Genomic DNA, 27,550 nt, shown 5'->3' on the forward strand with positions numbered 1-27,550 from the left:
ATTATGTAAATCGTTTCATTTAATACTTCAGACTCTCTAAAACAAAGAGTCATTCTGTGTAATAAAAATTCTTGAGTATTTTGTGTGATTTATGCAATCATCAAAGTCTTTTTTTTGGAAATACTAAAGCACATCAGAGTAAAGGAAGTGCACCACAATGTAAGTTTCTAAAAATCTTTAAATTTTATGTATCAAAAACAAAAAAACATTATTTCTTTTATTAATATGTAGGGGGTATAGCTCAGTGGCAGAGCATTTGACTGCAGATCAAGAGGTCCTTGGTTCAAATCCGAGTGCCCCCTGTAGTATGGTTTTCATAAAAATGTAACCTTTTTCACACCTTTCAATAATATCATTTAGACAGCTTATCCATATCAGGCTGAACTTAGCACAAGTTTTGTTTAAACGTGACTTATGAAGTAAATTTGCTTTCTTTCTATAAAGTTTAAATAAGAAAATTAAGGAATAAAATGGAAAATTCTTTCTTTTAAAAAGTGATTAAAAAAATTATGTAAATCGTTTCATTTAATACATCGGACTCTCTAAAACAAAGAGTCATTCTGTGTAATAAAAATTCTTGAGTATTTTGTGTGATTTATGCAATCATCAAAGTCTTTTTTTTGGAAAGACTAAAGCACATCACAGTAAAGGAAGTGCACCACAATGTAAAAGTTTCTAAAAATCTTTAAATTATATGTATCAAAAACAAAAAAACATTATTTATTTAATTAACATGTAGGGGGTATAGCTCAGTGGCAGAGCATTTGACTGCAGATCAAGAGGTCCTTGGTTCAAATCCGAGTGCCCCCTGTAGAATGGTTTTCATAAAAATGTAACAATTTTCACACCTTTCAATAATATCATTTAGACAGCTTATCCATTTCAGGCTGAACTTCGCACAAGTTTTATTTAAACGTGACTTATGAAGTAAATTTGCTTTCTGTCTATAAAGTTTAAATAAGAAAATTAAGGAATAAAATGGAAAATTCTTTCTTTTAAATAGTGATTAAAAAAATTATGTAAATCATTTCATTTAATACATTGGACTCTCTAAAACAAAGAGTCATTCTGTGTAATAAAAATTCTTGAGTGTTTTGTGGGATTTATGCAATCATCAAAGTCTTTTTTTTGGAAAGACTAAAGCACATCAGAGTAAAGGAATGCACCACAATGTAAAAGTTTCTAAAAATCTTCAAATTTTATGTATCAAAAACAAAAAAACATTATTACTTTTATTAATATGTAGGGGGTATAGCTCAGTGACAGAGCATTTGACTGCAGATCAAGAGCTCCTTGGTTCAAATCCAAGTGCCCCCTGTAGTATGGTTTTCATAAAAATGTAACCTTTTTTACACCTTTCAATAATATCATTTAGACAGCTTATCCATATCAGGCTGAACTTAGCACAAGTTTTATTTAAACGTGACTTATGAAGTAAATTTGCTTTCTTTCTATAAAGTTTAAATAAGAAAATTAAGGAATAAAATGGAAAATTCTTTCTTTTAAATAGTGATTAAAAAAATTATGTAAATCGTTTCATTTAATACTTCAGACTCTCTAAAACAAAGAGTCATTCTGTGTAATAAAAATTCTTGAGTATTTTGTGTGATTTATGCAATCATCAAAGTCTTTTTTTTGGAAATACTAAAGCACATCAGAGTAAAGGAAGTGCACCACAATGTAAGTTTCTAAAAATCTTTAAATTTTATGTATCAAAAACAAAAAAACATTATTTCTTTTATTAATATGTAGGGGGTATAGCTCAGTGGCAGAGCATTTGACTGCAGATCAAGAGGTCCTTGGTTCAAATCCGAGTGCCCCCTGTAGTATGGTTTTCATAAAAATGTAACCTTTTTCACACCTTTCAATAATATCATTTAGACAGCTTATCCATATCAGGCTGAACTTAGCACAAGTTTTGTTTAAACGTGACTTATGAAGTAAATTTGCTTTCTTTCTATAAAGTTTAAATAAGAAAATTAAGGAATAAAATGGAAAATTCTTTCTTTTAAAAAGTGATTAAAAAAATTATGTAAATCGTTTCATTTAATACATCGGACTCTCTAAAACAAAGAGTCATTCTGTGTAATAAAAATTCTTGAGTATTTTGTGTGATTTATGCAATCATCAAAGTCTTTTTTTTGGAAAGACTAAAGCACATCACAGTAAAGGAAGTGCACCACAATGTAAAAGTTTCTAAAAATCTTTAAATTATATGTATCAAAAACAAAAAAACATTATTTATTTAATTAACATGTAGGGGGTATAGCTCAGTGGCAGAGCATTTGACTGCAGATCAAGAGGTCCTTGGTTCAAATCCGAGTGCCCCCTGTAGTATGGTTTTCATAAAAATGTAACAATTTTCACACCTTTCAATAATATCATTTAGACAGCTTATCCATTTCAGGCTGAACTTAGCACAAGTTTTATTTAAACGTGACTTATGAAGTAAATTTGCTTTCTGTCTATAAAGTTTAAATAAGAAAATTAAGGAATAAAATGGAAAATTCTTTCTTTTAAATAGTGATTAAAAAAATTATGTTAATCGTTTCATTTAATACATCGGACTCTCTAAAACAAAGAGTCATTCTGTGTAATAAAAATTCTTGAGTGTTTTGTGGGATTTATGCAATCATCAAAGTCTTTTTTTTGGAAAGACTAAAGCACATCAGAGTAAAGGAAGTGCACCACAATGTAAAAGTTTCTAAAAATCTTTAAATTTTATGTATCAAAAACAAAAAAACATTATTTCTTTTATTAATATGTAGGGGGTATACCTCAGTGGCAGAGCATTTGACTGCAGATCAAGAGGTCCTTGGTTCAAATCCGAGTGCCCCCTGTAGTATGGTTTTCATAAAAATGTAACAATTTTCACACCTTTCAATAATATCATTTAGACAGCTTATCCATATCAGGCTGAACTTAGCACAAGTTTTATTTAAACGTGACTTATGAAGTAAATTTGCTTTCTTTCTATAAAGTTTAAATAAGAAAATTAAGGAATAAAATGGAAAATTCTTTCTTTTAAATAGTGATTAAAAAAATTATGTAAATCGTTTCATTTAATACATCGGACTCTCAATAACAAAGAGTCATTCTGTGTAATAAAAATTCTTGAGTATTTTGTGTGATTTATGCAATCATCAAAGTCTTTTTTGGAAAGACTAAAGCACATCAGACTAAAGGAAGTGCACCACAATGTAAAAATTTCTAAAAATCTTCAAATTTTATGTATCAAAAACAAAAAAACATTATTTCTTTTATTAATAAGTAGGGGGTATAGCTCAGTGGCAGAGCATTTGACTGCAGATCACGAGGTCCTTGGCTCAAATCCAAGTGCCCCCTGTAGTATGGTTTTCATAAAAATGTAACCTTTTTCACACCTTTCAATAATATCATTTAGACAGCTTATCCATATAAGGCTGAACTTAGCACAAGTTTTGTTTAAACGTGACTTATGAAGTAAATTTGCTTTCTTTCTATAAAGTTTAAATAAGAAAATTAAGGAATAAAATGGAAAATTCTTTCTTTTAAATAGTGATTAAAAAAATTATGTAAATCGTTTCATTTAATACATCAGACTCTCTAAAACAAAGAGTCATTCTGTGTAATAAAAATTCTTGAGTATTTTGTGTGATTTATGCAATCATCAAAGTCTTTTTTTTGGAAAGACTAAAGCACATCAGAGTAAAGGAAGTGCACCACAATGTAAAAGTTTCTAAAAATCTTTAAATTTTATGTATCAAAAACAAAAAAACATTATTTATTTTATTAATATGTAGGGGGTATAGCTCAGTGGCAGAGCATTTGACTGCAGATCAAGAGGTCCTTGGTTCAAATCCGAGTGCCCCCTGTAGAATGGTTTTCATAAAAATGTAACAATTTTCACACCTTTCAATAATATCATTTAGACAGCTTATCCATTTCAGGCTGAACTTCGCACAAGTTTTATTTAAACGTGACTTATGAAGTAAATTTGCTTTCTGTCTATAAAGTTTAAATAAGAAAATTAAGGAATAAAATGGAAAATTCTTTCTTTTAAATAGTGATTAAAAAAATTATGTAAATCATTTCATTTAATACATTGGACTCTCTAAAACAAAGAGTCATTCTGTGTAATAAAAATTCTTGAGTGTTTTGTGGGATTTATGCAATCATCAAAGTCTTTTTTTTGGAAAGACTAAAGCACATCAGAGTAAAGGAATGCACCACAATGTAAAAGTTTCTAAAAATCTTCAAATTTTATGTATCAAAAACAAAAAAACATTATTTCTTTTATTAATATGTAGGGGGTATAGCTCAGTGGCAGAGCATTTGACTGCAGATCAAGAGCTCCTTGGTTCAAATCCAAGTGCCCCCTGTAGTATGGTTTTCATAAAAATGTAACCTTTTTCACACCTTTCAATAATATCATTTAGACAGCTTATCCATATCAGGCTGAACTTAGCACAAGTTTTATTTAAACGTGACTTATGAAGTAAATTTGCTTTCTTTCTATAAAGTTTAAATAAGAAAATTAAGGAATAAAATGGAAAATTCTTTCTTTTAAATAGTGATTAAAAAAATTATGTAAATCGTTTCATTTAATACTTCAGACTCTCTAAAACAAAGAGTCATTCTGTGTAATAAAAATTCTTGAGTATTTTGTGTGATTTATGCAATCATCAAAGTCTTTTTTTTGGAAATACTAAAGCACATCAGAGTAAAGGAAGTGCACCACAATGTAAAAGTTTCTAAAAATCTTCAAATTTTATTTATCAAAAACAAAAAAACATTATTTCTTTTATTAATATGTAGGGGGTATAGCTCAGTGGCAGAGCATTTGACTGCAGATCAAGAGGTCCTTGGCTCAAATCCAAGTGCCCTTTGTAGTATGGTTTTCATAAAAATGTAACCTTTTTCACACCTTTCAATAATATCATTTAGACAGCTTATCCATATCAGGCTGAACTTAGCACAAGTTTTATTTAAACGTGACTTATGAAGTAAATTTGCTTTCTTTCTATAAAGTTTAAATAAGAAAATTAAGGAATAAAATGGAAAATTCTTTCTTTTAAATAGTGATTAAAAAAATTATGTAAATCGTTTAATTTAATACATCGGACTCTCTATAACAAAGAGTCATTCTGTGTAATAAAAATTCTTGAGTATTTTGTGTGATTTATGCAATCATCAAAGTCTTTTTTGGAAAGACTAAAGCACATCAGACTAAAGGAAGTGCACCACAATGTAAAAGTTTCTAAAAATCTTCAAATTTTATGTATCAAAAACAAAAAAGCATTATTTCTTTTATTAATAAGTAGGGGGTATAGCTCAGTGGCAGAGCATTTGACTGCAGATCAAGAGGTCCTTGGCTCAAATCCAAGTGCCCCCTGTAGTATGGTTTTCATAAAAATGTAACCTTTTTCACACCTTTCAATAATATCATTTAGACAGCTTATCCATATCAGGCTGAACTTAGCACAAGTTTTGTTTAAACGTGACTTATGAAGTAAATTTGCTTTCTTTCTATAAAGTTTAAATAAGAAAATTAAGGAATAAAATGGAAAATTCTTTCTTTTAAATAGTGATTAAAAAAATTATGTAAATCGTTTCATTTAATACATCGGACTCTCTAAAACAAAGAGTCATTCTGTGTAATAAAAATTCTTGAGTATTTTGTGTGATTTATGCAATCATCAAAGTCTTTTTTTTGGAAAGACTAAAGCACATCAGAGTAAAGGAAGTGCACCACAATGTAAAAGTTTCTAAAAATCTTTAAATTTTATGTATCAAAAACAAAAAAACATTATTTCTTTTATTAATATGTAGGGGGTATAGCTCAGTGGCAGAGCATTTGACTGCAGATCAAGAGGTCCTTGGTTCAAATCCGAGTGCCCCCTGTAGTATGGTTTTCATAAAAATGTAACAATTTTCACACCTTTCAATAATATCATTTAGACAGCTTATCCATTTCAGGCTGAACTTAGCACAAGTTTTATTTAAACGTGACTTATGAAGTAAATTTGCTTTCTGTCTATAAAGTTTAAATAAGAAAATTAAGGAATAAAATGGAAAATTCTTTCTTTTAAATAGTGATTAAAAAAATTATGTAAATCATTTCATTTAATACATCGGACTCTCTAAAACAAAGAGTCATTCTGTGTAATAAAAATTCTTGAGTGTTTTGTGGGATTTATGCAATCATCAAAGTCTTTTTTTTGGAAAGACTAAAGCACATCAGAGTAAAGGAAGTGCACCACAATGTAAAAGTTTCTAAAAATCTTCAAATTTTATGTATCAAAAACAAAAAAACATTATTTCTTTTATTAATATGTAGGAGGTATAGCTCAGTGGCAGAGCATTTGACTGCAGATCAAGAGGTCCTTGGCTCAAATCCAAGTGCCCCCTGTAGTATGGTTTTCATAAAAATGTAACCTTTTTCACACCTTTCAATAATATCATTTAGACAGCTTATCCATATCAGGCTGAACTTAGCACAAGTTTTGTTTAAACGTGACTTATGAAGTAAATTTGCTTTCTTTCTATAAAGTTTAAATAAGAAAATTAAGGAATAAAATAGAAAATTCTTTCTTTTAAATAGTGATTAAAAAAATTATGTAAATCGTTTCATTTAATACATCGGACTCTCTAAAACAAAGAGTCATTCTGTGTAATAAAAATTCTTGAGTGTTTTGTGGGATTTATGCAATCATCAAAGTCTTTTTTTGGAAAGACTAAAGCACATCAGAGTAAAGGAAGTGCACCACAATGTAAGTTTCTAAAAATCTTTAAATTTTATGTATCAAAAACAAAAAAACATTATTTCTTTTATTAATATGTAGGGGGTATAGCTCAGTGGCAGAGCATTTGACTGCAGATCAAGAGGTCCTTGGTTCAAATCCGAGTGCCCACTGTAGTATGGTTTTCATAAAAATGTAACCTTTTTCACACCTTTCAATAATATCATTTAGACAGCTTATCCATATCAGGCTGAACTTAGCACAAGTTTTGTTTAAACGTGACTTATGAAGTAAATTTGCTTTCTTTCTATAAAGTTTAAATAAGAAAATTAAGGAATAAAATGGAAAATTCTTTCTTTTAAAAAGTGATTAAAAAAATTATGTAAATCGTTTCATTTAATACATCGGACTCTCTAAAACAAAGAGTCATTCTGTGTAATAAAAATTCTTGAGTATTTTGTGTGATTTATGCAATCATCAAAGTCTTTTTTTTGGAAAGACTAAAGCACATCACAGTAAAGGAAGTGCACCACAATGTAAAAGTTTCTAAAAATCTTTAAATTATATGTATCAAAAACAAAAAAACATTATTTATTTAATTAACATGTAGGGGGTATAGCTCAGTGGCAGAGCATTTGACTGCAGATCAAGAGGTCCTTGGTTCAAATCCGAGTGCCCCCTGTAGTATGGTTTTCATAAAAATGTAACAATTTTCACACCTTTCAATAATATCATTTAGACAGCTTATCCATTTCAGGCTGAACTTAGCACAAGTTTTATTTAAACGTGACTTATGAAGTAAATTTGCTTTCTTTCTATAAAGTTTAAATAAGAAAATTAAGGAATAAAATAGAAAATTCTTTCTTTTAAATAGTGATTAAAAAAATTATGCAAATCGTTTCATTTAATACATCGGACTCTCTAAAACAAAGAGTCATTCTGTGTAATAAAAATTCTTGAGTGTTTTGTGGGATTTATGCAATCATCAAAGTCTTTTTTTTGGAAAGACTAAAGCACATCAGAGTAAAGGAAGTGCACCACAATGTAAGTTTCTAAAAATCTTTAAATTTTATGTATCAAAAACAAAAAAACATTATTTCTTTTATTAATATGTAGGGGGTATAGCTCAGTGGCAGAGCATTTGACTGCAGATCAAGAGGTCCTTGGTTCAAATCCGAGTGCCCCCTGTAGTATGGTTTTCATAAAAATGTAACCTTTTTCACACCTTTCAATAATATCATTTAGACAGCTTATCCATATCAGGCTGAACTTAGCACAAGTTTTGTTTAAACGTGACTTATGAAGTAAATTTGCTTTCTTTCTATAAAGTTTAAATAAGAAAATTAAGGAATAAAATGGAAAATTCTTTCTTTTAAAAAGTGATTAAAAAAATTATGTAAATCGTTTCATTTAATACATCGGACTCTCTAAAACAAAGAGTCATTCTGTGTAATAAAAATTCTTGAGTATTTTGTGTGATTTATGCAATCATCAAAGTCTTTTTTTTGGAAAGACTAAAGCACATCACAGTAAAGGAAGTGCACCACAATGTAAAAGTTTCTAAAAATCTTTAAATTATATGTATCAAAAACAAAAAAACATTATTTATTTAATTAACATGTAGGGGGTATAGCTCAGTGGCAGAGCATTTGACTGCAGATCAAGAGGTCCTTGGTTCAAATCCGAGTGCCCCCTGTAGTATGGTTTTCATAAAAATGTAACAATTTTCACACCTTTCAATAATATCATTTAGACAGCTTATCCATTTCAGGCTGAACTTAGCACAAGTTTTATTTAAACGTGACTTATGAAGTAAATTTGCTTTCTGTCTATAAAGTTTAAATAAGAAAATTAAGGAATAAAATGGAAAATTCTTTCTTTTAAATAGTGATTAAAAAAATTATGTAAATCATTTCATTTAATACCTCGGACTCTCTAAAACAAAGAGTCATTCTGTGTAATAAAAATTCTTGAGTGTTTTGTGGGATTTATGCAATCATCAAAGTCTTTTTTTTTGAAAGACTAAAGCACATCAGAGTAAAGGAAGTGCACCACAATGTAAAAGTTTCTAAAAATCTTCAAATTTTATTTATCAAAAACAAAAAAACATTATTTCTTTTATTAATATGTAGTGGGTATAGCTCAGTGGCAGAGCATTTGACTGCAGATCTAGAGGTCCTTGGTTCAAATCCGAGTGCCCCCTGTAGTATGGTTTTCATAAAAATGTAACAATTTTCACACCTTTCAATAATATCATTTGAACAGCTTATCCATTTCAGGCTGAACTTAGCACAAGTTTTATTTAAACGTGACTTATGAAGTAAATTTGCTTTCTTTCTATAAAGTTTAAATAAGAAAATTAAGGAATAAAATGGAAAATTCTTTCTTTTAAATAGTGATTAAAAAAATTATGTTAATCGTTTCATTTAATACATCGGACTCTCTAAAACAAAGAGTCATTCTGTGTAATAAAAATTCTTGAGTGTTTTGTGGGATTTATGCAATCATCAAAGTCTTTTTTTTGGAAAGACTAAAGCACATCAGAGTAAAGGAAGTGCACCACAATGTAAAAGTTTCTAAAAATCTTCAAATTTTATTTATCAAAAACAAAAAAACATTATTTCTTTTATTAATATGTAGGGGGTATAGCTCAGTGGCAGAGCATTTGACTGCAGATCAAGAGGTCCTTGGTTCAAATCCGAGTGCCCCCTGTAGTATGGTTTTCATAAAAATGTAACAATTTTCACACCTTTCAATAATATCATTTGAACAGCTTATCCATTTCAGGCTGAACTTAGCACAAGTTTTATTTAAACGTGACTTATGAAGTAAATTTGCTTTCTTTCTATAAAGTTTAAATAAGAAAATTAAGGAATAAAATGGAAAATTCTTTCTTTTAAATAGTGATTAAAAAAATTATGTTAATCGTTTCATTTAATACATCGGACTCTCTAAAACAAAGAGTCATTCTGTGTAATAAAAATTCTTGAGTGTTTTGTGGGATTTATGCAATCATCAAAGTCTTTTTTTTGGAAAGACTAAAGCACATCAGAGTAAAGGAAGTGCACCACAATGTAAAAGTTTCTAAAAATCTTTAAATTTTATGTATCAAAAACAAAAAAACATTATTTCTTTTATTAATATGTAGGGGGTATACCTCAGTGGCAGAGCATTTGACTGCAGATCAAGAGGTCCTTGGTTCAAATCCGAGTGCCCCCTGTAGTATGGTTTTCATAAAAATGTAACAATTTTCACACCTTTCAATAATATCATTTAGACAGCTTATCCATATCAGGCTGAACTTAGCACAAGTTTTATTTAAACGTGACTTATGAAGTAAATTTGCTTTCTTTCTATAAAGTTTAAATAAGAAAATTAAGGAATAAAATGGAAAATTCTTTCTTTTAAATAGTGATTAAAAAAATTATGTAAATCGTTTCATTTAATACATCGGACTCTCAATAACAAAGAGTCATTCTGTGTAATAAAAATTCTTGAGTATTTTGTGTGATTTATGCAATCATCAAAGTCTTTTTTGGAAAGACTAAAGCACATCAGACTAAAGGAAGTGCACCACAATGTAAAAATTTCTAAAAATCTTCAAATTTTATGTATCAAAAACAAAAAAACATTATTTCTTTCATTAATAAGTAGGGGGCATAGCTCAGTGGCAGAGCATTTGACTGCAGATCACGAGGTCCTTGGCTCAAATCCAAGTGCCCCCTGTAGTATGGTTTTCATAAAAATGTAACCTTTTTCACACCTTTCAATAATATCATTTAGACAGCTTATCCATATAAGGCTGAACTTAGCACAAGTTTTGTTTAAACGTGACTTATGAAGTAAATTTGCTTTCTTTCTATAAAGTTTAAATAAGAAAATTAAGGAATAAAATGGAAAATTCTTTCTTTTAAATAGTGATTAAAAAAATTATGTAAATCGTTTCATTTAATACATCGGACTCTCTAAAACAAAGAGTCATTCTGTGTAATAAAAATTCTTGAGTATTTTGTGTGATTTATGCAATCATCAAAGTCTTTTTTTTGGAAAGACTAAAGCACATCAGAGTAAAGGAAGTGCACCACAATGTAAAAGTTTCTAAAAATCTTTAAATTTTATGTATCAAAAACAAAAAAACATTATTTATTTTATTAATATGTAGGGGGTATAGCTCAGTGGCAGAGCATTTGACTGCAGATCAAGAGGTCCTTGGTTCAAATCCGAGTGCCCCCTGTAGAATGGTTTTCATAAAAATGTAACAATTTTCACACCTTTCAATAATATCATTTAGACAGCTTATCCATTTCAGGCTGAACTTAGCACAAGTTTTATTTAAACGTGACTTATGAAGTAAATTTGCTTTCTGTCTATAAAGTTTATATAAGAAAATTAAGGAATAAAATGGAAAATTCTTTCTTTTAAATAGTGATTAAAAAAATTATGTAAATCATTTCATTTAATACATCGGACTCTCTAAAACAAAGAGTCATTCTGTGTAATAAAAATTCTTGAGTGTTTTGTGGGATTTATGCAATCATCAAAGTCTTTTTTTTGGAAAGACTAAAGCACATCAGAGTAAAGGAAGTGCACCACAATGTAAGTTTCTAAAAATCTTTAAATTTTATGTATCAAAAACAAAAAAACATTATTTCTTTTATTAATATGTAGGGGGTATAGCTCAGTGGCAGAGCATTTGACTGCAGATCAAGAGGTCCTTGGTTCAAATCTGAGTGCCCCCTGTAGTATGGTTTTCATAAAAATGTAACAATTTTCACACCTTTCAATAATATCATTTGAACAGCTTATCCATTTCAGGCTGAACTTAGCACAAGTTTTATTTAAACGTGACTTATGAAGTAAATTTGCTTTCTTTCTATAAAGTTTAAATAAGAAAATTAAGGAATAAAATGGAAAATTCTTTCTTTTAAATAGTGATTAAAAAAATTATGTTAATCGTTTCATTTAATACATCGGACTCTCTAAAACAAAGAGTCATTCTGTGTAATAAAAATTCTTGAGTGTTTTGTGGGATTTATGCAATCATCAAAGTCTTTTTTTTGGAAAGACTAAAGCACATCAGAGTAAAGGAAGTGCACCACAATGTAAAAGTTTCTAAAAATCTTTAAATTTTATGTATCAAAAACAAAAAAACATTATTTCTTTTATTAATATGTAGGGGGTATACCTCAGTGGCAGAGCATTTGACTGCAGATCAAGAGGTCCTTGGTTCAAATCCGAGTGCCCCCTGTAGTATGGTTTTCATAAAAATGTAACAATTTTCACACCTTTCAATAATATCATTTAGACAGCTTATCCATATCAGGCTGAACTTAGCACAAGTTTTATTTAAACGTGACTTATGAAGTAAATTTGCTTTCTTTCTATAAAGTTTAAATAAGAAAATTAAGGAATAAAATGGAAAATTCTTTCTTTTAAATAGTGATTAAAAAAATTATGTAAATCGTTTCATTTAATACATCGGACTCTCAATAACAAAGAGTCATTCTGTGTAATAAAAATTCTTGAGTATTTTGTGTGATTTATGCAATCATCAAAGTCTTTTTTGGAAAGACTAAAGCACATCAGACTAAAGGAAGTGCACCACAATGTAAAAATTTCTAAAAATCTTCAAATTTTATGTATCAAAAACAAAAAAACATTATTTCTTTTATTAATAAGTAGGGGGCATAGCTCAGTGGCAGAGCATTTGACTGCAGATCACGAGGTCCTTGGCTCAAATCCAAGTGCCCCCTGTAGTATGGTTTTCATAAAAATGTAACCTTTTTCACACCTTTCAATAATATCATTTAGACAGCTTATCCATATAAGGCTGAACTTAGCACAAGTTTTGTTTAAACGTGACTTATGAAGTAAATTTGCTTTCTTTCTATAAAGTTTAAATAAGAAAATTAAGGAATAAAATGGAAAATTCTTTCTTTTAAATAGTGATTAAAAAAATTATGTAAATCGTTTCATTTAATACATCGGACTCTCTAAAACAAAGAGTCATTCTGTGTAATAAAAATTCTTGAGTATTTTGTGTGATTTATGCAATCATCAAAGTCTTTTTTTTGGAAAGACTAAAGCACATCAGAGTAAAGGAAGTGCACCACAATGTAAAAGTTTCTAAAAATCTTTAAATTTTATGTATCAAAAACAAAAAAACATTATTTATTTTATTAATATGTAGGGGGTATAGCTCAGTGGCAGAGCATTTGACTGCAGATCAAGAGGTCCTTGGTTCAAATCCGAGTGCCCCCTGTAGAATGGTTTTCATAAAAATGTAACAATTTTCACACCTTTCAATAATATCATTTAGACAGCTTATCCATTTCAGGCTGAACTTAGCACAAGTTTTATTTAAACGTGACTTATGAAGTAAATTTGCTTTCTGTCTATAAAGTTTATATAAGAAAATTAAGGAATAAAATGGAAAATTCTTTCTTTTAAATAGTGATTAAAAAAATTATGTAAATCATTTCATTTAATACATCGGACTCTCTAAAACAAAGAGTCATTCTGTGTAATAAAAATTCTTGAGTGTTTTGTGGGATTTATGCAATCATCAAAGTCTTTTTTTTGGAAAGACTAAAGCACATCAGAGTAAAGGAAGTGCACCACAATGTAAGTTTCTAAAAATCTTTAAATTTTATGTATCAAAAACAAAAAAACATTATTTCTTTTATTAATATGTAGGGGGTATAGCTCAGTGGCAGAGCATTTGACTGCAGATCAAGAGGTCCTTGGTTCAAATCCGAGTGCCCCCTGTAGTATGGTTTTCATAAAAATGTAACAATTTTCACACCTTTCAATAATATCATTTGAACAGCTTATCCATTTCAGGCTGAACTTAGCACAAGTTTTATTTAAACGTGACTTATGAAGTAAATTTGCTTTCTTTCTATAAAGTTTAAATAAGAAAATTAAGGAATAAAATGGAAAATTCTTTCTTTTAAATAGTGATTAAAAAAATTATGTTAATCGTTTCATTTAATACATCGGACTCTCTAAAACAAAGAGTCATTCTGTGTAATAAAAATTCTTGAGTGTTTTGTGGGATTTATGCAATCATCAAAGTCTTTTTTTTGGAAAGACTAAAGCACATCAGAGTAAAGGAAGTGCACCACAATGTAAAAGTTTCTAAAAATCTTTAAATTTTATGTATCAAAAACAAAAAAACATTATTTCTTTTATTAATATGTAGGGGGTATACCTCAGTGGCAGAGCATTTGACTGCAGATCAAGAGGTCCTTGGTTCAAATCCGAGTGCCCCCTGTAGTATGGTTTTCATAAAAATGTAACAATTTTCACACCTTTCAATAATATCATTTAGACAGCTTATCCATATCAGGCTGAACTTAGCACAAGTTTTATTTAAACGTGACTTATGAAGTAAATTTGCTTTCTTTCTATAAAGTTTAAATAAGAAAATTAAGGAATAAAATGGAAAATTCTTTCTTTTAAATAGTGATTAAAAAAATTATGTAAATCGTTTCATTTAATACATCGGACTCTCAATAACAAAGAGTCATTCTGTGTAATAAAAATTCTTGAGTATTTTGTGTGATTTATGCAATCATCAAAGTCTTTTTTGGAAAGACTAAAGCACATCAGACTAAAGGAAGTGCACCACAATGTAAAAATTTCTAAAAATCTTCAAATTTTATGTATCAAAAACAAAAAAACATTATTTCTTTTATTAATAAGTAGGGGGCATAGCTCAGTGGCAGAGCATTTGACTGCAGATCACGAGGTCCTTGGCTCAAATCCAAGTGCCCCCTGTAGTATGGTTTTCATAAAAATGTAACCTTTTTCACACCTTTCAATAATATCATTTAGACAGCTTATCCATATAAGGCTGAACTTAGCACAAGTTTTGTTTAAACGTGACTTATGAAGTAAATTTGCTTTCTTTCTATAAAGTTTAAATAAGAAAATTAAGGAATAAAATGGAAAATTCTTTCTTTTAAATAGTGATTAAAAAAATTATGTAAATCGTTTCATTTAATACATCGGACTCTCTAAAACAAAGAGTCATTCTGTGTAATAAAAATTCTTGTGTATTTTGTGTGCTTTATGCAATCATCAAAGTCTTTTTTGGAAAGACTAAAGCACATCAGACTAAAGGAAGTGCACCACAATGTAAAAGTTTCTAAAAATCTTCAAATTTTATGTATCAAAAACAAAAAAACATTATTTATTTTATTAATATGTAGGGGGTATAGCTCAGTGGCAGAGCATTTGACTGCAGATCAAGAGGTCCTTGGTTCAAATCCGAGTGCCCCCTGTAGAATGGTTTTCATAAAAATGTAACAATTTTCACACCTTTCAATAATATCATTTAGACAGCTTATCCATTTCAGGCTGAACTTAGCACAAGTTTTATTTAAACGTGACTTATGAAGTAAATTTGCTTTCTGTCTATAAAGTTTAAATAAGAAAATTAAGGAATAAAATGGAAAATTCTTTCTTTTAAATAGTGATTAAAAAAATTATGTAAATCATTTCATTTAATACATTGGACTCTCTAAAACAAAGAGTCATTCTGTGTAATAAAAATTCTTGAGTGTTTTGTGGGATTTATGCAATCATCAAAGTCTTTTTTTTGGAAAGACTAAAGCACATCAGAGTAAAGGAATGCACCACAATGTAAAAGTTTCTAAAAATCTTCAAATTTTATTTATCAAAAACAAAAAAACATTATTTCTTTTATTAATATGTAGGGGGTATAGCTCAGTGGCAGAGCATTTGACTGCAGATCAAGAGGTCCTTGGCTCAAATCCAAGTGCCCTTTGTAGTATGGTTTTCATAAAAATGTAACCTTTTTCACACCTTTCAATAATATCATTTAGACAGCTTATCCATATCAGGCTGAACTTAGCACAAGTTTTATTTAAACGTGACTTATGAAGTAAATTTGCTTTCTTTCTATAAAGTTTAAATAAGAAAATTAAGGAATAAAATGGAAAATTCTTTCTTTTAAATAGTGATTAAAAAAATTATGTAAATCGTTTCATTTAATACATCGGACTCTCTATAACAAAGAGTCATTCTGTGTAATAAAAATTCTTGAGTATTTTGTGTGATTTATGCAATCATCAAAGTCTTTTTTGGAAAGACTAAAGCACATCAGACTAAAGGAAGTGCACCACAATGTAAAAGATTCTAAAAATCTTCAAATTTTATGTATCAAAAACAAAAAAACATTATTTCTTTTATTAATAAGTAGGGGGTATAGCTCAGTGGCAGAGCATTTGACTGCAGATCAAGAGGTCCTTGGCTCAAATCCAAGTGCCCCCTGTAGTATGGTTTTCATAAAAATGTAACCTTTTTCACACCTTTCAATAATATCATTTAGACAGCTTATCCATATCAGGCTGAACTTAGCACAAGTTTTGTTTAAACGTGACTTATGAAGTAAATTTGCTTTCTTTCTATAAAGTTTAAATAAGAAAATTAAGGAATAAAATGGAAAATTCTTTCTTTTAAATAGTGATTAAAAAAATTATGTAAATCGTTTCATTTAATACATCGGACTCTCTAAAACAAAGAGTCATTCTGTGTAATAAAAATTCTTGAGTATTTTGTGTGATTTATGCAATCATCAAAGTCTTTTTTTTGGAAAGACTAAAGCACATCAGAGTAAAGGAAGTGCACCACAATGTAAAAGTTTCTAAAAATCTTTAAATTTTATGTATCAAAAACAAAAAAACATTATTTCTTTTATTAATATGTAGGGGGTATAGCTCAGTGGCAGAGCATTTGACTGCAGATCAAGAGGTCCTTGGTTCAAATCCGAGTGCCCCCTGTAGTATGGTTTTCATAAAAATGTAACAATTTTCACACCTTTCAATAATATCATTTAGACAGCTTATCCATTTCAGGCTGAACTTAGCACAAGTTTTATTTAAACGTGACTTATGAAGTAAATTTGCTTTCTGTCTATAAAGTTTAAATAAGAAAATTAAGGAATAAAATGGAAAATTCTTTCTTTTAAATAGTGATTAAAAAAATTATGTAAATCATTTCATTTAATACATCGGACTCTCTAAAACAAAGAGTCATTCTGTGTAATAAAATTTCTTGAGTGTTTTGTGGGATTTATGCAATCATCAAAGTCTTTTTTTTGGAAAGACTAAAGCACATCAGAGTAAAGGAAGTGCACCACAATGTAAAAGTTTCTAAAAATCTTCAAATTTTATGTATCAAAAACAAAAAAACATTATTTCTTTTATTAATATGTAGGGGGTATAGCTCAGTGGCAGAGCATTTGACTGCAGATCAAGAGCTCCTTGGTTCAAATCCAAGTGCCCCCTGTAGTATGGTTTTCATAAAAATGTAACCTTTTTCACACCTTTCAATAATATCATTTAGACAGCTTATCCATATCAGGCTGAACTTAGCACAAGTTTTATTTAAACGTGACTTATGAAGTAAATTTGCTTTCTTTCTATAAAGTTTAAATAAGAAAATTAAGGAATAAAATGGAAAATTCTTTCTTTTAAATAGTGATTAAAAAAATTATGTAAATCGTTTCATTTAATACTTCAGACTCTCTAAAACAAAGAGTCATTCTGTGTAATAAAAATTCTTGAGTATTTTGTGTGATTTATGCAATCATCAAAGTCTTTTTTTTTGGAAAGACTAAAGCACATCAGAGTAAAGGAAGTGCACCACAATGTAAAAGTTTCTAAAAATATTCAAATTTTATTTATCAAAAACAAAAAAACATTATTTCTTTTATTAATATGTAGGGCGTATAGCTCAGTGGCAGAGCATTTGACTGCAGATCACGAGGTCCTTGGCTCAAATCCAAGTGCCCCCTGTAGTATGGTTTTCATAAAAATGTAACCTTTTTCACACCTTTCAATAATATCATTTAGACAGTTTATCCATATCAGGCTGAACTTAGCACAAGTTTTATTTAAACGTGACTTATGAAGTAAATTTGCTTTCTTTCTATAAAGTTTAAATAAGAAAATTAAGGAATAAAATGGAAAATTCTTTCTTTTAAATAGTGATTAAAAATTATGTAAATCGTTTCATTTAATACATCGGACTCTCTAAAACAAAGAGTCATTGCGTAATAAAAATTCTTGAGTATTTTGTGTTATTTATGCAATCATCAAAGTCTTTTTTTTGGAAAGACTAAAGCACATCAGAGTAAAGGAAGTGCACCACAATGTAAAAGTTTCTAAAAATCTTTAAATTTTATGTATCAAAAACAAAAAAACATTATTTCTTTTATTAATATGTAGGGGGTATAGCTCAGTGGCAGAGCATTTGACTGCAGATCAAGAGGTCTTTGGCTCAAATCCGAGTGCCCCCTGTAGTATGGTTTTCATAAAAATGTAACCTTTTTCACACCTTTCAATAATATCATTTAGACAGCTTATCCATATCAGGCTGAACTTAGCACAAGTTTTGTTTAAACGTGACTTATGAAGTAAATTTGCTTTCTTTCTATAAAGTTTAAATAAGAAAATTAAGGAATAAAATGGAAAATTCTTTCTTTTAAATAGTGATTAAAAAAATTATGTAAATCGTTTCATTTAATACATCGGACTCTCTAAAACAAAGAGTCATTCTGTGTAATAAAAATTCTTGTGTATTTTGTGTGCTTTATGCAATCATCAAAGTCTTTTTTGGAAAGACTAAAGCACATCAGACTAAAGGAAGTGCACCACAATGTAAAAGTTTCTAAAAATCTTCAAATTTTATGTATCAAAAACAAAAAAACATTATTTCTTTTAATTATATGTAGGGGGTATAGCTCAGTGGCAGAGCATTTGACTGCAGTTCAAGATGTTCTTGGCTCAAATCCAAGTGCCCCCTCTAGTATGGTTTTCATAAAAATGTAACCTTTTTCACACCTTTCAATATCATTTAGACAGCTTATCCATATCAGGCTGAACTTAGCACAAGTTTTGTTTAAACGTGACTTATGAAGTAAATTTGCTTTCTTTCTATAAAGTTTAAATAAGAAAATTAAGGAATAAAATGGAAAATTCTTTCTTTTAAATAGTGATTAAAAAAATTATGTAAATCGTTTCATTTAATACATCGGACTCTCTAAAACAAAGAGTCTTTCTGTGTAATAAAAATTCTTGTGTATTTTGTGTGCTTTATGCAATCATCAAAGTCTTTTTTGGAAAGACTAAAGCACATCAGACTAAAGGAAGTGCACCACAATGTAAAAGTTTCTAAAAATCTTCAAATTTTATGTATCAAAAACAAAAAAACATTATTTCTTTTAATAATATGTAGGGGGTATAGCTCAGTGGCAGAGCATTTGACTGCAGTTCAAGAGGTTCTTGGCTCAAATCCAAGTGCCCCCTCTAGTATGGTTTTCATAAAAATGTAACCTTTTTCACACCTTTCAATATCATTTAGACAGCTTATCCATATCAGGCTGAACTTAGCACAAGTTTTGTTTAAACGTGACTTATGAAGTAAATTTGCTTTCTTTCTATAAAGTTTAAATAAGAAAATTAAGGAATAAAATGGAAAATTCTTTCTTTTAAATAGTGATTAAAAAAATTATGTAAATCGTTTCATTTAATACATCGGACTCTCTAAAACAAAGAGTCATTCTGTGTAATAAAAATTCTTGAGTATTTTGTGTGCTTTATGCAATCATCAAAGTCTTTTTTGGAAAGACTAAAGCACATCAGAGTAAAGGAAGTGCACCACAATGTAAAAGTTTCTAAAAGTCTTCAAATTTTATGTATCAAAAACAAAAAAACATTATTTCTTTTATTAATATGTAGGGGGTATAGCTCAGTGGCAGAGCATTTGACTGCAGATCAAGAGGTCCTTTTTTCAAATCCAAGTGCCCCCGGTAGTATGGTTTTCATAAAAATGTAACCTTTTTCACACCTTTCAATAATATCATTTAGACAGCTTATCCATATCAGGCTGAACTTAGCACAAGTTTTATTTAAACGTGACTTATGAAGTAAATTTGCTTTCTTTCTATAAAGTTTAAATAAGAAAATTAAGGAATAAAATGGAAAATTCTTTCTTTTAAATAGTGATTAAAAAAATTATGTAAATCGTTTCATTTAATACTTCAGACTCTCTAAAACAAAGAGTCATTCTGTGTAATAAAAATTCTTGAGTATTTTGTGTGATTTATGCAATCATCAAAGTCTTTTTTTTTGGAAAGACTAAAGCACATCAGAGTAAAGGAAGTGCACCACAATGTAAAAGTTTCTAAAAATATTCAAATTTTATTTATCAAAAACAAAAAAACATTATTTCTTTTATTAATATGTAGGGGGTATAGCTCAGTGGCAGAGCATTTGACTGCAGATCACGAGGTCCTTGGCTCAAATCCAAGTGCCCCCTGTAGTATGGTTTTCATAAAAAAGTAACCTTTTTCACACCTTTCAATAATATCATTTAGACAGCTTATCCATATCAGGCTGAACTTAGCACAAGTTTTATTTAAACGTGACTTATGAAGTAAATTTGCTTTCTTTCTATAAAGTTTAAATAAGAAAATTAAGGAATAAAATGGAAAATTCTTTCTTTTAAATAGTGATTAAAAAAATTATGTAAATCGTTTCATTTAATACATCGGACTCTCTAAAACAAAGAGTCATTGCGTAATAAAAATTCTTGAGTATTTTGTGTTATTTATGCAATCATCAAAGTCTTTTTTTTGGAAAGACTAAAGCACATCAGAGTAAAGGAAGTGCACCACAATGTAAAAGTTTCTAAAAATCTTTAAATTTTATGTATCAAAAACAAAAAAACATTATTTCTTTTATTAATATGTAGGGGGTATAGCTCAGTGGCAGAGCATTTGACTGCAGATCAAGAGGTCTTTGGCTCAAATCCGAGTGCCCCCTGTAGTATGGTTTTCATAAAAATGTAACCTTTTTCACACCTTTCAATAATATCATTTAGACAGCTTATCCATATCAGGCTGAACTTAGCACAAGTTTTGTTTAAACGTGACTTATGAAGTAAATTTGCTTTCTTTCTATAAAGTTTAAATAAGAAAATTAAGGAATAAAATGGAAAATTCTTTCTTTTAAATAGTGATTAAAAAAATTATGTAAATCGTTTCATTTAATACATCGGACTCTCTAAAACAAAGAGTCATTCTGTGTAATAAAAATTCTTGTGTATTTTGTGTGCTTTATGCAATCATCAAAGTCTTTTTTGGAAAGACTAAAGCACATCAGACTAAAGGAAGTGCACCACAATGTAAAAGTTTCTAAAAATCTTCAAATTTTATGTATCAAAAACAAAAAAACATTATTTCTTTTAATAATATGTAGGGGGTATAGCTCAGTGGCAGAGCATTTGACTGCAGTTCAAGAGGGTCTTGGCTCAAATCCAAGTGCCCCCTGTAGTATGGTTTTCATAAAAATGTAACCTTTTTCACACCTTTCAATAATATCATTTAGACAGCTTATCCATATCAGGCTGAACTTAGCACAAGTTTTATTTAAACGTGACTTATGAAGTAAATTTGCTTTCTTTCTATAAAGTTTAAATAAGAAAATTAAGGAATAAAATGGAAAATTCTTTCTTTTAAATAGTGATTAAAAAAATTATGTAAATCGTTTCATTTAATACATCGGACTCTCTAAAACAAAGAGTCATTGCGTAATAAAAATTCTTGAGTATTTTGTGTTATTTATGCAATCATCAAAGTCTTTTTTTTGGAAAGACTAAAGCACATCAGAGTAAAGGAAGTGCACCACAATGTAAAAGTTTCTAAAAATCTTTAAATTTTATGTATCAAAAACAAAAAAACATTATTTCTTTTATTAATATGTAGGGGGTATAGCTCAGTGGCAGAGCATTTGACTGCAGATCAAGAGGTCTTTGGCTCAAATCCGAGTGCCCCCTGTAGTATGGTTTTCATAAAAATGTAACCTTTTTCACACCTTTCAATAATATCATTTAGACAGCTTATCCATATCAGGCTGAACTTAGCACAAGTTTTGTTTAAACGTGACTTATGAAGTAAATTTGCTTTCTTTCTATAAAGTTTAAATAAGAAAATTAAGGAATAAAATGGAAAATTCTTTCTTTTAAATAGTGATTAAAAAAATTATGTAAATCGTTTCATTTAATACATCGGACTCTCTAAAACAAAGAGTCATTCTGTGTAATAAAAATTCTTGTGTATTTTGTGTGCTTTATGCAATCATCAAAGTCTTTTTTGGAAAGACTAAAGCACATCAGACTAAAGGAAGTGCACCACAATGTAAAAGTTTCTAAAAATCTTCAAATTTTATGTATCAAAAACAAAAAAACATTATTTCTTTTAATAATATGTAGGGGGTATAGCTCAGTGGCAGAGCATTTGACTGCAGTTCAAGAGGGTCTTGGCTCAAATCCAAGTGCCCCCTCTAGTATGGTTTTCATAAAAATGTAACCTTTTTCACACCTTTCAATATCATTTAGACAGCTTATCCATATCAGGCTGAACTTAGCACAAGTTTTGTTTAAACGTGACTTATGAAGTAAATTTGCTTTCTTTCTATAAAGTTAAATAAGAAAATTAAGGAATAAAATGGAAAACTCTTTCTTTTAAATAGTGATTAAAAAAATTATGTAAATCGTTTCATTTAATACATCGGACTCTCTAAAACAAAGAGTCATTCTGTGTAATAAAAATTCTTGAGTGTTTTGTGGGATTTATGCAATCATCAAAGTCTTTTTTTTGGAAAGACTAAAGCACATCAGAGTAAAGGAAGTGCACCACAATGTAAGTTTCTAAAAATCTTTAAATTTTATGTATCAAAAACAAAAAAACATTATTTCTTTTATTAATATGTAGGGGGTATAGCTCAGTGGCAGAGCATTTGACTGCAGATCAAGAGGTCCTTGGTTCAAATCCGAGTGCCCCCTGTAGTATGGTTTTCATAAAAATGTAACCTTTTTCACACCTTTCAATAATATCATTTAGACAGCTTATCCATATCAGGCTGAACTTAGCACAAGTTTTGTTTAAACGTGACTTATGAAGTAAATTTGCTTTCTTTCTATAAAGTTTAAATAAGAAAATTAAGGAATAAAATGGAAAATTCTTTCTTTTAAAAAGTGATTAAAAAAATTATGTAAATCGTTTCATTTAATACATCGGACTCTCTAAAACAAAGAGTCATTCTGTGTAATAAAAATTCTTGAGTATTTTGTGTGATTTATGCAATCATCAAAGTCTTTTTTTTGGAAAGACTAAAGCACATCACAGTAAAGGAAGTGCACCACAATGTAAAAGTTTCTAAAAATCTTTAAATTATATGTATCAAAAACAAAAAAACATTATTTATTTAATTAACATGTAGGGGGTATAGCTCAGTGGCAGAGCATTTGACTGCAGATCAAGAGGTCCTTGGTTCAAATCCGAGTGCCCCCTGTAGTATGGTTTTCATAAAAATGTAACAATTTTCACACCTTTCAATAATATCATTTAGACAGCTTATCCATTTCAGGCTGAACTTAGCACAAGTTTTATTTAAACGTGACTTATGAAGTAAATTTGCTTTCTGTCTATAAAGTTTAAATAAGAAAATTAAGGAATAAAATGGAAAATTCTTTCTTTTAAATAGTGATTAAAAAAATTATGTAAATCATTTCATTTAATACCTCGGACTCTCTAAAACAAAGAGTCATTCTGTGTAATAAAAATTCTTGAGTGTTTTGTGGGATTTATGCAATCATCAAAGTCTTTTTTTTTGAAAGACTAAAGCACATCAGAGTAAAGGAAGTGCACCACAATGTAAAAGTTTCTAAAAATCTTCAAACTTTATTTATCAAAAACAAAAAAACATTATTTCTTTTATTAATATGTAGGGGGTATAGCTCAGTGGCAGAGCATTTGACTGCAGATCAAGAGGTCCTTGGTTCAAATCCGAGTGCCCCCTGTAGTATGGTTTTCATAAAAATGTAACAATTTTCACACCTTTCAATAATATCATTTAGACAGCTTATCCATATCAGGCTGAACTTAGCACAAGTTTTATTTAAACGTGACTTATGAAGTAAATTTGCTTTCTGTCTATAAAGTTTAAATAAGAAAATTAAGGAATAAAATGGAAAATTCTTTCTTTTAAATAGTGATTAAAAAAATTATGTAAATCGTTTCATTTAATACATCAGACTCACTGAAACAAAGAGTCATTCTGTGTAATAAAAATTCTTGAGTATTTTGTGTGCTTTATGCAATCATCAAAGTCTTTTTTGGAAAGACTAAAGCACATCAGAGTAAAGGAAGTGCACCACAATGTAAAAGTTTCTAAAAATCTTTAAATTTTATGTATCAAAAACAAAAAAACATTATTTCTTTTATTAATATGTAGGGGGTATAGCTCAGTGGCAGAGCATTTGACTGCAGATCAAGAGGTCCTTGGCTCAAATCCGAGTGCCCCCTGTAGTATGGTTTTCATAAAAATGTAACATTTTTCACACCTTTCAATAATATCATTTAGACAGCTTATCCATATCAGGCTGAACTTAGCACAAGTTTTGTTTAAAAGTGACTTATGAAGTAAATTTGCTTTCTTTCTATAAAGTTTAAATAAGAAAATTAAGGAATAAAATGGAAAATTCTTTCTTTTAAATAGTGATTAAACAAATTATGTAAATCGTTTCATTTAATACATCGGACTCTAAAAAACAAAGAGTCATTCTATGTAATAAAAATTCTTGAGTATTTTGTGTGCTTTATGCAATCATCAAAGTCTTTTTTGGAAAGACTAAAGCACATCAGACTAAAGGAAGTGCACCACAATGTAAAAGTTTCTAAAAATCTTCAAATTTTATGTATCAAAAACAAAAAAACATTATTTCTTTTATTAATATGTAGGGGGTATAGCTCAGTGGCAGAGCATTTGACTGCAGATCAAAAGGTCCTTGGCTCAAATCCAAGTGCCCCCTGTAGTATGGTTTTCATAAAAATGTAACAATTTTCACACCTTTCAATAATATCATTTAGACAGCGTATCCATATCAGGCTGAACTTAGCACAAGTTTTGTTTAAACGTGACTTATGAAGTAAATTTGCTTTCTTTCTATAAAGTTTAAATAAGAAAATTAAAGAATAAAATGGAAAATTCTTTCTTTTAAATAGTGATTAAAAAAATTATGTAAATCGTTTCATTTAATACATCGGACTCTCTAAAACAAAGAGTCATTCTGTGTAATAAAAATTCTTGAGTATTTTGTGTGCTTTATGCAATCATCAAAGTCTTTTTTGGAAAGACTAAAGCACATCAGAGTAAAGGAAGTGCACCACAATGTAAAAGTTTCTAAAAATCTTCAAATTTTATGTATCAAAAACAAAAAAACATTATTTCCTTTATTGATATGTAGGGGGTATAGCTCAGTGGCAGAGCATTTGACTGCAGATCAAGAGGTCCTTGGCTCAAATCCAAGTGCCCCCTGTAGTATGGTTTTCATAAAAATGTAACCTTTTTCACACCTTTCAATAATATCATTTAGACAGCTTATCCATATCAGGCTGAACTTAGCACAAGTTTTGTTTAAATGTGACTTATGAAGTAAATTTGCTTTCTTTCTATAAAGTTTAAATAAGAAAATTAAGGAATAAAATAGAAAATTCTTTCTTTTAAATAGTGATTAAAAAAATTATGTAAATCGTTTCATTTAATACATCGGACTCTCTAAAACAAAGAGTCATTCTGTGTAATAAAAATTCTTGAGTATTTTGTGTGATTTATGCAATCATCAAAGTCTTTTTTTGGAAAGACTAAAGCACATCAGAGTAAAGGAAGTGCACCACAATGTAAAAGTTTCTAAAAATCTTTAAATTTTATGTATCAAAAACAAAAAAACATTATTTATTTTATTAATATGTAGGGGGTAAAGCTCAGTGGCAGAGCATTTGACTGCAGATCAAGAGGTCCTTGGTTCAAATCCGAGTGCCCCCTGTAGTATGGTTTTCATAAAAATGTAACCTTTTTCACACCTTTCAATAATATCATTTGAACAGCTTATCCATTTCAGGCTGAACTTAGCACAAGTTTTATTTAAACGTGACTTATGAAGTAAATTTGCTTTCTTTCTATAAAGTTTAAATAAGAAAATTAAGGAATAAAATGGAAAATTCTTTCTTTTAAATAGTGATTAAAAAAATTATGTAAATCGTTTCATTTAATACATCGGACTCTCTAAAACAAAGAGTCATTCTGTGTAATAAAAATTCTTGAGTGTTTTGTGGGATTTATGCAATCATCAAAGTCTTTTTTTTGGAAAGACTAAAGCACATCAGAGTAAAGGAAGTGCACCACAATGTAAGTTTCTAAAAATCTTTAAATTTTATGTATCAAAAACAAAAAAACATTATTTATTTTATTAATATGTAGGGGTTATAGCTCAGTGGCAGAGCATTTGACTGCAGATCAAGAGGTCCTTGGTTCAAATCCGAGTGCCCCCTGTAGTATGGTTTTCATAAAAATGTAACCTTTTTCACACCTTTCAATAATATCATTTAGACAGCTTATCCATATCAGGCTGAACTTAGCACAAGTTTTATTTAAACGTGACTTATGAAGTAAATTTGCTTTCTTTCTATAAAGTTTAAATAAGAAAATTAAGGAATAAAATGGAAAATTCTTTCTTTTAAATAGTGATTAAAAAAATTATGTAAATCGTTTCATTTAATACATCGGACTCTCTATAACAAAGAGTCATTCTGTGTAATAAAAATTCTTGACTATTTTGTGTGATTTATGCAATCATCAAAGTCTTTTTTGGAAAGACTAAAGCACATCAGACTAAAGGAAGTGCACCACAATGTAAAAGTTTCTAAAAATCTTCAAATTTTATGTATCAAAAACAAAAAAACATTATTTCTTTTATTAATATGTAGGGGGTATAGCTCAGTGGCAGAGCATTTGACTATAGATCAAGAGGTCCTTGGCTCAAATCCAAGTGCCCCCTGTAGTATGGTTTTCATAAAAATGTAACCTTTTTCACACCTTTCAATAATATCATTTAGACAGCTTATCCATATCAGGCTGAACTTAGCACAAGTTTTGTTTAAACGTGACTTATGAAGTAAATTTGCTTTCTTTCTATAAAGTTTAAATAAGAAAATTAAGGAATAAAATGGAAAATTCTTTCTTTTAAATAGTGATTAAAAAAATTATGTAAATCGTTTCATTTAATACATCGGACTCTCTAAAACAAAGAGTCATTCTGTGTAATAAAAATTCTTGAGTATTTTGTGTGCTTTATGCAATCATCAAAGTCTTTTTTGGAAAGACTAAAGCACATCAGACTAAAGGAAGTGCACCACAATGTAAAAGTTTCTAAAAATCTTCAAATTTTATGTATCAAAAACAAAAAAACATTATTTCTTTTGATAATATGTAGGGGGTATAGCTCAGTGGCAGAGCATTTGACTGCAGATCAAGAGGTCCATGGCTCAAATCCGAGTGCCCCCTGTAGTATGGTTTTCATAAAAATGTAACCTTTTTCACACCTTTCAATAATATCATTTAGACAGCTTATCCATATCAGGCTGAACTTAGCACAAGTTTTGTTTAAACGTGACTTATGAAGTAAATTTGCTTTCTTTCTATAAAGTTTAAATAAGAAAATTAAGGAATAAAATGGAAAATTCTTTCTTTTAAATAGTGATTAAAAAAATTATGTAAATCGTTTCATTTAATACATCGGACTCTAAAAAACAAAGAGTCATTCTATGTAATAAAAATTCTTGAGTATTTTGTGTGCTTTATGCAATCATCAAAGTCTTTTTTGGAAAGACTAAAGCACATCAGACTAAAGGAAGTGCACCACAATGTAAAAGTTTCTAAAAATCTTCAAATTTTATG

General features: G+C 29.1%; 29 non-coding genes across 29 annotated transcripts; all 29 read left to right on the forward strand.

Moving 5' to 3' along the window:
* The first annotated feature begins 230 nt into the window (after positions 1 to 230).
* Positions 231 to 302, forward strand: TRNAC-GCA (transfer RNA cysteine (anticodon GCA)). Its single transcript has one exon. It is a non-coding gene; the product is annotated as a tRNA-Cys (tRNA).
* A 436-nt stretch (positions 303 to 738) lies between these two features.
* On the forward strand, positions 739 to 810 carry TRNAC-GCA (transfer RNA cysteine (anticodon GCA)). Its single transcript has one exon. It is a non-coding gene; the product is annotated as a tRNA-Cys (tRNA).
* Positions 811 to 1,751: 941 nt separating this feature from the next.
* TRNAC-GCA (transfer RNA cysteine (anticodon GCA)) lies at positions 1,752 to 1,823 on the forward strand. The gene has a single exon. It is a non-coding gene; the product is annotated as a tRNA-Cys (tRNA).
* A 436-nt stretch (positions 1,824 to 2,259) lies between these two features.
* Positions 2,260 to 2,331, forward strand: TRNAC-GCA (transfer RNA cysteine (anticodon GCA)). The gene has a single exon. It is a non-coding gene; the product is annotated as a tRNA-Cys (tRNA).
* Positions 2,332 to 3,781: 1,450 nt separating this feature from the next.
* TRNAC-GCA (transfer RNA cysteine (anticodon GCA)) lies at positions 3,782 to 3,853 on the forward strand. Its single transcript has one exon. It is a non-coding gene; the product is annotated as a tRNA-Cys (tRNA).
* A 435-nt stretch (positions 3,854 to 4,288) lies between these two features.
* Positions 4,289 to 4,360, forward strand: TRNAC-GCA (transfer RNA cysteine (anticodon GCA)). Its single transcript has one exon. It is a non-coding gene; the product is annotated as a tRNA-Cys (tRNA).
* A 942-nt stretch (positions 4,361 to 5,302) lies between these two features.
* On the forward strand, positions 5,303 to 5,374 carry TRNAC-GCA (transfer RNA cysteine (anticodon GCA)). Its single transcript has one exon. It is a non-coding gene; the product is annotated as a tRNA-Cys (tRNA).
* Positions 5,375 to 5,810: 436 nt separating this feature from the next.
* On the forward strand, positions 5,811 to 5,882 carry TRNAC-GCA (transfer RNA cysteine (anticodon GCA)). The gene has a single exon. It is a non-coding gene; the product is annotated as a tRNA-Cys (tRNA).
* A 941-nt stretch (positions 5,883 to 6,823) lies between these two features.
* Positions 6,824 to 6,895, forward strand: TRNAC-GCA (transfer RNA cysteine (anticodon GCA)). The gene has a single exon. It is a non-coding gene; the product is annotated as a tRNA-Cys (tRNA).
* A 436-nt stretch (positions 6,896 to 7,331) lies between these two features.
* Positions 7,332 to 7,403, forward strand: TRNAC-GCA (transfer RNA cysteine (anticodon GCA)). Its single transcript has one exon. It is a non-coding gene; the product is annotated as a tRNA-Cys (tRNA).
* Positions 7,404 to 7,837: 434 nt separating this feature from the next.
* TRNAC-GCA (transfer RNA cysteine (anticodon GCA)) lies at positions 7,838 to 7,909 on the forward strand. Its single transcript has one exon. It is a non-coding gene; the product is annotated as a tRNA-Cys (tRNA).
* Positions 7,910 to 8,345: 436 nt separating this feature from the next.
* TRNAC-GCA (transfer RNA cysteine (anticodon GCA)) lies at positions 8,346 to 8,417 on the forward strand. Its single transcript has one exon. It is a non-coding gene; the product is annotated as a tRNA-Cys (tRNA).
* A 944-nt stretch (positions 8,418 to 9,361) lies between these two features.
* On the forward strand, positions 9,362 to 9,433 carry TRNAC-GCA (transfer RNA cysteine (anticodon GCA)). The gene has a single exon. It is a non-coding gene; the product is annotated as a tRNA-Cys (tRNA).
* Positions 9,434 to 10,883: 1,450 nt separating this feature from the next.
* Positions 10,884 to 10,955, forward strand: TRNAC-GCA (transfer RNA cysteine (anticodon GCA)). Its single transcript has one exon. It is a non-coding gene; the product is annotated as a tRNA-Cys (tRNA).
* A 434-nt stretch (positions 10,956 to 11,389) lies between these two features.
* Positions 11,390 to 11,461, forward strand: TRNAC-GCA (transfer RNA cysteine (anticodon GCA)). The gene has a single exon. It is a non-coding gene; the product is annotated as a tRNA-Cys (tRNA).
* A 1,450-nt stretch (positions 11,462 to 12,911) lies between these two features.
* On the forward strand, positions 12,912 to 12,983 carry TRNAC-GCA (transfer RNA cysteine (anticodon GCA)). Its single transcript has one exon. It is a non-coding gene; the product is annotated as a tRNA-Cys (tRNA).
* Positions 12,984 to 13,417: 434 nt separating this feature from the next.
* TRNAC-GCA (transfer RNA cysteine (anticodon GCA)) lies at positions 13,418 to 13,489 on the forward strand. Its single transcript has one exon. It is a non-coding gene; the product is annotated as a tRNA-Cys (tRNA).
* A 1,448-nt stretch (positions 13,490 to 14,937) lies between these two features.
* On the forward strand, positions 14,938 to 15,009 carry TRNAC-GCA (transfer RNA cysteine (anticodon GCA)). The gene has a single exon. It is a non-coding gene; the product is annotated as a tRNA-Cys (tRNA).
* A 941-nt stretch (positions 15,010 to 15,950) lies between these two features.
* TRNAC-GCA (transfer RNA cysteine (anticodon GCA)) lies at positions 15,951 to 16,022 on the forward strand. Its single transcript has one exon. It is a non-coding gene; the product is annotated as a tRNA-Cys (tRNA).
* A 436-nt stretch (positions 16,023 to 16,458) lies between these two features.
* TRNAC-GCA (transfer RNA cysteine (anticodon GCA)) lies at positions 16,459 to 16,530 on the forward strand. Its single transcript has one exon. It is a non-coding gene; the product is annotated as a tRNA-Cys (tRNA).
* A 436-nt stretch (positions 16,531 to 16,966) lies between these two features.
* Positions 16,967 to 17,038, forward strand: TRNAC-GCA (transfer RNA cysteine (anticodon GCA)). Its single transcript has one exon. It is a non-coding gene; the product is annotated as a tRNA-Cys (tRNA).
* Positions 17,039 to 22,526: 5,488 nt separating this feature from the next.
* On the forward strand, positions 22,527 to 22,598 carry TRNAC-GCA (transfer RNA cysteine (anticodon GCA)). The gene has a single exon. It is a non-coding gene; the product is annotated as a tRNA-Cys (tRNA).
* A 436-nt stretch (positions 22,599 to 23,034) lies between these two features.
* TRNAC-GCA (transfer RNA cysteine (anticodon GCA)) lies at positions 23,035 to 23,106 on the forward strand. Its single transcript has one exon. It is a non-coding gene; the product is annotated as a tRNA-Cys (tRNA).
* Positions 23,107 to 23,542: 436 nt separating this feature from the next.
* Positions 23,543 to 23,614, forward strand: TRNAC-GCA (transfer RNA cysteine (anticodon GCA)). Its single transcript has one exon. It is a non-coding gene; the product is annotated as a tRNA-Cys (tRNA).
* Positions 23,615 to 24,048: 434 nt separating this feature from the next.
* Positions 24,049 to 24,120, forward strand: TRNAC-GCA (transfer RNA cysteine (anticodon GCA)). Its single transcript has one exon. It is a non-coding gene; the product is annotated as a tRNA-Cys (tRNA).
* A 434-nt stretch (positions 24,121 to 24,554) lies between these two features.
* TRNAC-GCA (transfer RNA cysteine (anticodon GCA)) lies at positions 24,555 to 24,626 on the forward strand. Its single transcript has one exon. It is a non-coding gene; the product is annotated as a tRNA-Cys (tRNA).
* A 434-nt stretch (positions 24,627 to 25,060) lies between these two features.
* Positions 25,061 to 25,132, forward strand: TRNAC-GCA (transfer RNA cysteine (anticodon GCA)). Its single transcript has one exon. It is a non-coding gene; the product is annotated as a tRNA-Cys (tRNA).
* Positions 25,133 to 26,073: 941 nt separating this feature from the next.
* TRNAC-GCA (transfer RNA cysteine (anticodon GCA)) lies at positions 26,074 to 26,145 on the forward strand. Its single transcript has one exon. It is a non-coding gene; the product is annotated as a tRNA-Cys (tRNA).
* Positions 26,146 to 26,579: 434 nt separating this feature from the next.
* On the forward strand, positions 26,580 to 26,651 carry TRNAY-AUA (transfer RNA tyrosine (anticodon AUA)). Its single transcript has one exon. It is a non-coding gene; the product is annotated as a tRNA-Tyr (tRNA).
* Positions 26,652 to 27,550: the final 899 nt, after the last annotated feature.

This window comes from Anomaloglossus baeobatrachus, chromosome 1, assembly GCF_048569485.1.
Source record: "Anomaloglossus baeobatrachus isolate aAnoBae1 chromosome 1, aAnoBae1.hap1, whole genome shotgun sequence".
In the NCBI taxonomy this organism is placed as follows: Eukaryota; Metazoa; Chordata; class Amphibia; order Anura; family Aromobatidae; genus Anomaloglossus; species Anomaloglossus baeobatrachus.